The sequence below is a fragment of the Arachis ipaensis genome, chromosome B8, assembly GCF_059453495.1.
Source record: "Arachis ipaensis isolate K30076 ecotype BB chromosome B8, ASM5945349v1, whole genome shotgun sequence".
NCBI lineage: Eukaryota > Viridiplantae > Streptophyta > Magnoliopsida > Fabales > Fabaceae > Arachis > Arachis ipaensis.
Genome location: NC_142443.1, coordinates 30,055,338 through 30,064,829, shown reverse-complemented (window position 1 = coordinate 30,064,829; position 9,492 = coordinate 30,055,338). Strand labels below are relative to the sequence as shown.

At 35.6% G+C, this 9,492-nt stretch overlaps 1 non-coding gene across 1 annotated transcript; it reads left to right on the top strand.

Annotated features, from left to right (window-relative positions):
• The first annotated feature begins 510 nt into the window (after positions 1 to 510).
• LOC148547569 (small nucleolar RNA R71) lies at positions 511 to 618 on the top strand. The gene has a single exon (XR_015898908.1). It is a non-coding gene; the product is annotated as a small nucleolar RNA R71 (small nucleolar RNA).
• The last annotated feature ends 8,874 nt before the right edge of the window (positions 619 to 9,492 follow it).

Below are 9,492 nucleotides of genomic sequence, written 5' to 3'. Positions count from 1 at the left end.
ACTATTGTTAAACCTATTTCTTCCACCATTATTAAAGCCTTGTTGAGGCTTTTGTTGATCCTTCCATGAGAGATTTGGGTGATTTCTCCATGAGGGGTTATAGGTGTTTCCATAAGGTTCACCCATGTAATTCACCTCTGCTATTGCAGGGTTTTTAGGATCATAAGCTTCTTCTTCAGAAGATGCCTCTTGAGTACTGTTGGATGCAGCTTGCATTCCATTCAGACTCTGAGAAATCATATTGACTTGCTGAGTCAATATTTTATTCTGAGCCAATATGGCATTCAGAGTATCAATTTCAAGAGCTCCCTTCTTCATAGGCGTCCCATTACTCACAGGATTCCTCTCAGAAGTGTACATGAACTGGTTATTGGCAACCATGTCAATGAGTTCTTGAGCTTCTGCAGGCTTTTTCTTTAGGTGAATGGATCCACCTGCAGAAGTATCTAATGACATTTTAGCTAATTTAGAAAGACCATCATAGAATATATCCAGGATGGTCCATTCTGAAAGCATGTCAGAAGGACACTTTTTGGTCAGTTCTTTGTATCTCTCCCAAGCTTCATAGAGGGATTCACCTTCTTTCTGTCTGAAGGTTTGAACATCCACTCTAAGCTTACTCAGCTTTTGAGGAGGAAAGAACTTGGCTAAGAAAGCCTTGACCAGCTTATCCCAAGAGTTCAAGCTATCCTTAGGTTGAGAGTCCAACCATATTCTAGCTCTGTCTCTTACAGCAAAAGGGAAAAGCATGAGCCTGTAGACTTCAGGATCTACTCCATTAGTCTTAACAGTATCACAGATCTGCAAGAATTCAGTTAAGAACTGAAAAGGATCTTCAGATGGAAGTCCATGAAACTTGCAGTTTTGCTGCATCAGAGAAACTAATTGAGGTTTCAGCTCAAAATTGTTTGCTCCAATGGCAGTAATGGAGATGCTTCTTCCATGTAAATTGGAATTAGGTGCAGTAAAGTCACCAAGCATCCTCCTTGCATTATTATTATTTTCAGCTGCCATCTCCTCTTCCTGTTTGAAAATTTCTGAAAGGTGCTTGCTGGATTGTTGTAATTTAGCTTCTCTTAGTTTCCTCTTCAGAGTCCTTTCAGGTTCCGGGTCTGCTTCAACAAGAATGTTCTTGTCCATGCTCCTGCTCATATGAAAAAGAGGGAACAGAAAAATAATAATAATAGGGATCCTTTTTGGCCAAGTATAGAGGTTCCCCTGTGTGAGTAGAAGAAGAAAAGAATGTAATGTAAAGAATGGAAGAAGAGAAAATTCGAACACAGATGAAAGAGGAGGTTCAAATTTGGGTGAGTTGAAGTGTTAGTAGATGAATAAATAAATAGAATGAGATGAGAGAGAGAGAGAGAGGGAATTTTCAAAAATAATTTTTGAAAAAGAGTTAGTGATTTTCGAAAATAGTTTTTGAAAAAGGTTAGTAATTTTCGAAAATTAAAATAAAAAATTAGAATAATTAGTTAATTAAAAAGAAATTTTGAAAAAGAGGGAAGATATTTTCGAAAATTAGAGAGAGAGAGAGAAGTAGTTAGGTAGTCTTGAAAAAGATAAGAAACAAACAAAAAGTTAGTTTGTTAGTTGAAACAAATTTGAAAATCAATTTTGAAAAAAATAAGAAGATAAGAAGTTAGAAAAGATATTTAAAATCAAATTTTTGAAAAAGATAAGATAAGAAGATATTTTGGAAAAGATATGATTGAAACTAGTTTTGAAAAAGATTTAATTTTTAAAATCACAATTAATGACTTGATTCACAAGAAATCACAAGATATGATTCTATAACTTAAAGTTTGAATCTTTCTTAACAAGCAAGTAATAAACTTGAAATTTTTGAATCAAAACATTAATTGATGATGTTATTTTCAAAAATTATGTGATAGACTGAAGAAAAAGATTTTTGAAAAATATTTTTATAATTTTCGAAAATAAATAAGAAAAATGAAAAAGATTTGATTTTTGAAAAAGATTTTGAAAAAGATAAGATTTTTAAATTGAAAATTTGATTTGACTCATGAAAACAACTAGATTTTAAAAATTTTTGAAAAAGTCAAATCTAATTTTCGAAATTTTAAGAGAGAAAAAGGGGAAGATATTTTTTTTATTTTTGAATTTTTAATGATGAGAGAGAAAAACATGAAAATGATGCAATGCATGAAAATTTTGGATCAAAACAATGAATGCATGCAAGAATACTATGAATGTCAAGATGAACACCAAGAACACTATGAAGATCATGATGAACATCAAGAACATGTTTTTGAAAATTTTTATATGTAGAGAAAACATGCATGACACCAAACTTAGAAATCTTTAATGCTTAGGCACTAAGAATTCAAGAATGAATATGAAAAACACCATACAACACAAAACAATGTAATATGAAGATCAATCAAGAAGGTTTATCAAGAACAACTTGAAGATCATGATGAATGCAATGCATGAATGTATTTTTTGAAAAGTGCAAATGGAGATGCAATTGACACCAAACTTACAATTGACTCAAGACTCAAACAAGAAGCACAAAATATTTTTTTTGATTTTTATGATTTTCTAATTTTTTTTTTTCGAAAATTATATTGAAAAAGAAAAATAAGGATTCCAAAATTTTTAATATGAATTCCAGGAATCTTGCACTCTTACTCTAAAGCTCCAATCTGAGGGTTAGACATGGCTTAATAGCCAGTCAAGCTTTAGCATGTAACATCAGAATATACTGCTCATTACTTATCAAATTAACTTGCCTCTATGCTGATGGTTGGAAGCCCCAGTCTAAATGAATTTAGACATGGCTTTACAGCCAGTCAGGCTTCAACATGCTTCATGAAACACTAGAATTCATTCTTAAAAATTCTGAAGAACATAATAAAAATTTTTGAAAAAAAAATTTTATTTTTTCGAAAATAAAGGAGAAATTTTTGAAAAAAAAAATTTTTTTTTTGAAAACTTTTTGAAAATAAAATAAGAAGAAAATTACCCAATCTAAGCAACATGATGAACCGTCAGTTGTCCAAACTCGAACAATCTCCGGCAACGGCGCCAAAAACTTGGTGCACGAAATTGTGATCTCAGGCAACGGCGTCAAAAACTCTGTACGCACGTCTTAATAAATTGTTTTTCATTCACAACTTCGATACAACTAACCAGCAAGTGCACTGGGTCGTCCAAGTAATAAACCTTACGTGAGTAAGGGTCGATCCCACGGAGATTGTTGGCTTGAAGCAAGCTATGGTCACCTTGTAAATCTCAGTCAGGCGGATATCAAATAGTTATGGAGTTTTCGAATATAAATAATAAATAGATAGAAAATAAGGATAGAAACACTTACGTATATCATTGGTGAGAATTTCAGATAAGTGTATAGAGATGCTTTCGTTCCTCTAAACCTCTGCTTTCCTGCTGTCTTCATCCAATCAGTCTTACTCCTTTCCATGGCTGGCTTTATGTAAGGACATCACCGTTGTCAATGGCTACTTTTTATCCTCTTTGGAAAATGGTCCGATGCGCTGTCACTGCATGGCTAATCGTTTGGAGGCATCACCCTTGTCAATGGCTGCATCCCATCCTCTTGTGAAAATGGTCCAAATGCTCTGTCACAGCACGGCTAATCATCTGAGGTTCTCGATCGTACTGGAATAGGATTCACCCTCCTTTTGCGTCTGTCACTACGCCCAGCACTCGCGAGTTTGAAGTTTGTCACAGTCATTCAATCCCAGAGTCCTACTGAAATACCACAGACAAGGTTTAGACTTTCCGGACTCTCATGAATGCCACCATTAATCTAGCTTATACCACGAAGATTCTGATTAAGAGATCCAAGAGATACTCATTCAATCTAAGGTGGAACGGAAGTTGTTGTCAGGCACGCGTTCATGGGGGAATGATGATGATTGTCACGTTCATCACATTTAGGTTGAAGTGCAAATGAATATCTTAGAAGCGGAATAAGTTGAATTGAATAGAAAAACAGTAGTACTTTGCATTAATCTTTGAGGAACAGCAGAGCTCCACACCTTAATCTATGGAGTGTAGAAACTCTACCGTTGAAAATACATAAGTGAACATAGGATAAGCATGGCCGAGTGGCCAGCCTCCCATGGAGGTCTAGAGATCTAAAAATGATCAAAAGATGTCTAATACAATAGTAAAAAGTCCTATTTATAATAAACTACTTACTAGGGTTTACAGAAGTAAGTAATTGATGCATAAATCCACTTCTGGGGCCCACTTGGTGTGTGCTTGAGCTGAGCTTGAATGTTACACATGTAGAGGTTAATCTTGGAGTTGAACGCGAGTTTGTAACGTATTTCTGGCGTTCAACTCTGGCTTGTGACGTGTTTCTGGCGTTTAACTCCAGACAGTAGCATAGAACTGGCGTTCAACGCCCTTTTACATCATCTAAACTCGGCCAAAGTATAGACTATTATATATTTCTGGAAAGCCCTGGATGTCTACTTTCCAACGCAATTGGAAGTGCGCCATTTTGAGTTCTATAGCTCCAGAAATTTCACTTTGAGTGCAGGGAGGTCAGAATCCAACAGCATCAGCAGTCCTTCTTCAACCTCTGAATCTGATTTTTGCTCAAGTCCCTCAATTTCAGCCAGAAAATATCTGAAATCACAGAAAAACACACAAACTCATAGTAAAGTCCAGAAATGTGAATTTAACATAAAAACTAAAGAAAACATCCCTAAAAGTAACTAGATTCTACTAAAAACGTACTAAAACAATGCCAAAAAGCGTATAAATTATCCGCTCATCAACACCCTCAACAACGCAGACCTTGAAATAGTAGTTCTTAAAGTCCCTAAAGGACTCATCATACATAGAGAACACTTGCTTTTCTTGGGTAGCTCGGAAAGAAATCCAGAAAGCCTTCTTCTTAGCTGCCCCAGGCTTCGTCAACACAAAAAGATAAAGAAAGAGAGTTTGGGTAGGTCAGATATCCAGTTCCTGACACAACAATTGGAAGATTTTATGAAGCCCCATGAGTTCGGGTGGTGCTGAGAAGGAGCTACATTGTAGGACCACAACAGCTCGGTCTCAAAAGAGGTAAAAGGAATGGTGATATTCAATTGACTAAAGAAGTAGTCATAAGCATAGAAAAAGGGTCGTTCCCCTTGAGTCAAAGGAGGGAAACTAACCCTCTCCTCGGGGTCAGGTGACACCAACTCATAATTTTTCTCCTGGTCTCTATTACTACAAATTCTATGGTGCCTCCTAAGTCGCACACAGTACTCAGGGTCAGCCACAGTAACACACATCAAAACAATGGAGTCCAGCCAGTCAGACATGCCATCCGGGATCTTAGTAGACATATCAACAATGTTTTTGTGGGAAGACATAGGTCAACTATTCCTACAGTAATAAAAAGAAAAATTGGGTTACTACCAAACAACTCGGACAAATAACAACAAAACATCAAGTGACAGATACGACAGTGAATGGGAAACCCCAGGACTCACACTAAAGTCCAGGGGCACCCTTTGGAGGCAACAATAAGGCAAGAAACCAGAAAAAAAGGAAATCGGCAGTCTATATCCTAACACCTCTCAATAGAAGATACAGAGAAAACACAAATTCTTCTCTGTATCGACACTCCACACAAAACAGCACAAAAGTCATCATCACCAACAAAAATCATCAAAGTTACAACCTTTCCTACCAACAGTTCATCATCGAAGCTACAGCCTTTTCTACCAAAAAAATTCAAAGCAAAAACCCTACAAAAAGCAAGAGTACCAAAAAGAACGCATTTTTTCAAATAGGAGCAAGAAGAGGGAATCACAGCATTGATCGAAAACAAAGACACAATCTTTTTTGCAAAAGGACAAAGCTTTTCAAAGACAAACTCAGTAAAAATAAAAAATTTGCAAGCATGCAACAGTAAAAATATACATAAAGACGACTATTGAAACATAAAAGGGAAGGAAATACCAACCTGCAGAAGAAGAGGAAAACAAGCGCGAGGGAAGGAAGCAACGATCAAATCTGTGCCAAACAATCACTCTCAGGAAAAGGGAAATGGAAGGCTTGGAAGCACCACGATGAGCAGAGAAGACGAAGAGAAAATTAGAGAAAGAAACTGAAAAATGATTCCTTGAAAAATTCAAAATGAAGTGCCAAAGAGGGAAAAAGGAAACGGCGAAGGGGTATTAATAAGCTTTTAAACCCTCGCACGTTTCCAAGAAAAAGCGAAACGCGCGCCACAACTAAAGGAGAAAGAAACGCTCCGCATTCAAGTCCCAGCAGGAGTCATACCAGAGATCAACCCAAGGCAAAATGCTCGAGCTCGACTTCCTCAAAGGATCGAAGTCTAAAGGACATGCCTTAAAGGAAAAAATCGAGCTCAAGCAGGGGCACTGTTCATACCCTGGGTCGAGCTATCCGACCCGAGTTGATTAAAGAAAAAAGTGATCGACCTCTTCATGATGGTCGCCCCGACCTCTTCTCAAAAGAGTTCGACCAAATCACCATAAGAGGCCCAAGCAGGCCCAAACGAAGGGACACAGCCCAATCTAAAGACAGCCAAAGCCTAGAAAGATAAAGGCGGTTTCCTCTAAAGGATAAGATGACTTCACTCAAAGATAAGATAAGATAACTAACTTATCTCAAAGGAAAGTCACTCCACACTACTATAAAGACACTGGAGTACCCAGGTATAACTCATACTCTGATTCTACACAAAAAACCTGCTTAAAGCCCATGCTAACTTAAGCATCGGAGTCTCTTGTAGGTACCACCACCCTCCGGTGATCAAGGATCAGCAGCTCCACCAAGTCAAACAAGTCGGACACGACAGCTCCGGCCACCATAGCAGATCTCATCCGAGATCAACCTTCAGTTTCAGGTAACCCTCGGAACACTATGTGTGGTAGATGATTGAATTATTGACTGTTGACTGTTGAAATGGTTGTTTGGTATATTGCTATGGCTGTGAAAGTGACTCGAGACTAGTTGAGAATTGTAATTTTAACTAATTATGTATAATTGATTGAGGCTGAGATAATAATTTGATATATTTGATATTGAACTGAGAATCGTTGAAGGATTAGAACCTAAAAGATTAAACTATTATAAAGAATCTGATTTTCAAAATAGAATGGTAACTTTGAGGATGACCCAGTAATTTGCTAGTGATCGAAATGGTATGAGATTAAAAGCTGAGTAAAATTTAGAAAGTGTAGTTGTTAGGATTCAATTTCGAAGGTTTCGTAATAACTAAAGAATTAGTTATGATTTTTCAAAGTTAAGATGTGAAATCTGATTTTCTGCATTATCTTTAAATGAAATCAATAAATCTGAAAGGCTATAACTAATTTTGTGATGAAGGAATTGTGTGAGACCAAATCTGGATTAAGCTTGGGAGTATAAGGAGTTGGACTAGTGAATTTGAAACCTTTTTGTTAAGTTTATGATTTATGGTGAATTTTTGAACTATGGTGGTAAAATCTGATTTTTCTGTCGAATGCTTAACACAACAGTAACTTGTTTCCTCTACTAGAAATTTTCCAGTTTGAATTTGGAAATGAAACTAATTTTAAATGAAACTCTAGTCCTATTACTTTAATTTCATAAAATTCAGATTTGTTAGAGTTGTGGTTTTAAAGATATGGATTTTTGAAATAAGATGCATTATGCAGTAAAAAATCAGGTTCAATTTTCTAAGTCAGTAACTTTGAGAATTTATAATCTTTAATTCTGGATGGATATTGAGGTGCAATCAATTGGTGGTGAAATTTGAGTATGTTTAGCATTTATGATTTAAATTTCAGGGTTTTCCATGTTTTAATAAGTGAGTTGTGGGACTTGGAAGAGGTTATGTTCAATGATTTTTAAAACAGAATTCTGCAGAAAATTACCTAACTTCCAAGCTACTCCTTCATTAAAAATGGTATTGACCAGAAACCAATTAGAAAAGAAATTTAAATAAGTTAAGTTGAACCATATTAATTTTGAAGGCCATTGGGGGAGGGGGATGTTGGACTAAGCTTCTTGAGAGGCAAATTATTGCAATATGGGGTATATGGGAGTTTATGAGGAGGGGGTTAAAGGATGAAATATAAGCTTGACAGTGTATTGGATTTTTTGTTGGTGCAGCATAGATTGAGATTGGGGAAGTACAAGAGAGATTCGTATTCTTTGCAAAAGGAAGGGGAAAACTTGCAAACCGTGTGGAGCCCTGATGGCAAATTAATCGCCATTCATGTAAGTTCTTTAGAATGTTGATATGTGCATAGTGAATTAGTGAGCATTTTGAAAACATTTTGATTATACATGTTTGATTAAGAGGTAATAAGTAATCCTTCATATTTGTTGATGATTATGAAATGTGGCTTACAACCTTTGGAGGATGCATGAAAATGAAAAAAAAAAGAAATATAACTTGTAGATTTTTTTTCAAAAATATTTACAACCTTTCCATATTTTTTTCATCAGTGACGTCTGGTGTTCTACTTTGAGATTTTTGGAGTTGATTAAAAATTATTTCGTTAGGAGGTGTCTTGATAATATATTACATCCTAAACTTTTCAAAGCTTCTATCAATAGGCATAGTAAAGAAGCAGATGAGTCTCCGTATCCAACTTTGTTGGTTGATCATGTATAATATGATTTTGTGCATCGACAAACATGCTTAAGAACACTTGAAGAGGCAAATTTATATGTAGTATGCATTCATGCAAGTGTTTGTATAATTTATAGGTACCCTATGACTTTACTTAATTAAACCATGGCCATAATCAAAAGACTCTATCCATGCATAATAATTTTCTATGATATCTAACATGATTAATGTAGATGAGTATATCAATTAGGGAGAGATAAGAGAAAATTTCTAACCCATCTTTAGATACAATATTTTTGTTGTAGAGATCTTTTTTCACTATAGAGAGAACTTTTCTTATAAGAAAAATTCTTGTTGTAGAAAAATTGGAGATGATGTTAACAGTACCTAGCCCCAAGTAATGTTGGTGATCCAAAAGGAAGACAGTTATAAGAACTCCTGGATGCTGACACACAGAGAGTCTAATGTGAAGACTTCGATACACAGGTACACTTTCTTCCCTTTTTTGAAACATGCTTTTTTGGTGTGTATTCACAATTTTGAAGAACACTTAGCTAATGAAGATAAGTGGTCACCTTTATTCGAATTATTAGTACCCTTTTTGAATGAACTCCTTCTAAATGGACGTCTTCTAAGAGAATATTTTCAGGGTGATACCTTTCTTGTGCCATCCTCATTCTAGTAAATTTCTACTAAGAACACCTGATAGAGATGGAGAGAACATCTTTAGACACCTCTTCAGATGTACCATAAAGATTTTGAATATTTGAATAATCATTCATGCATTCATGCCCTTCTATTCAAATTGTTATACGAACATTTTTGCAAGAGATAATCAACTAGAGTCATCATAATTGTTGCTTTCTCTCAAAAGAGTGAGTTGAACACCTCATGAACAAAAAACATTCATGCAT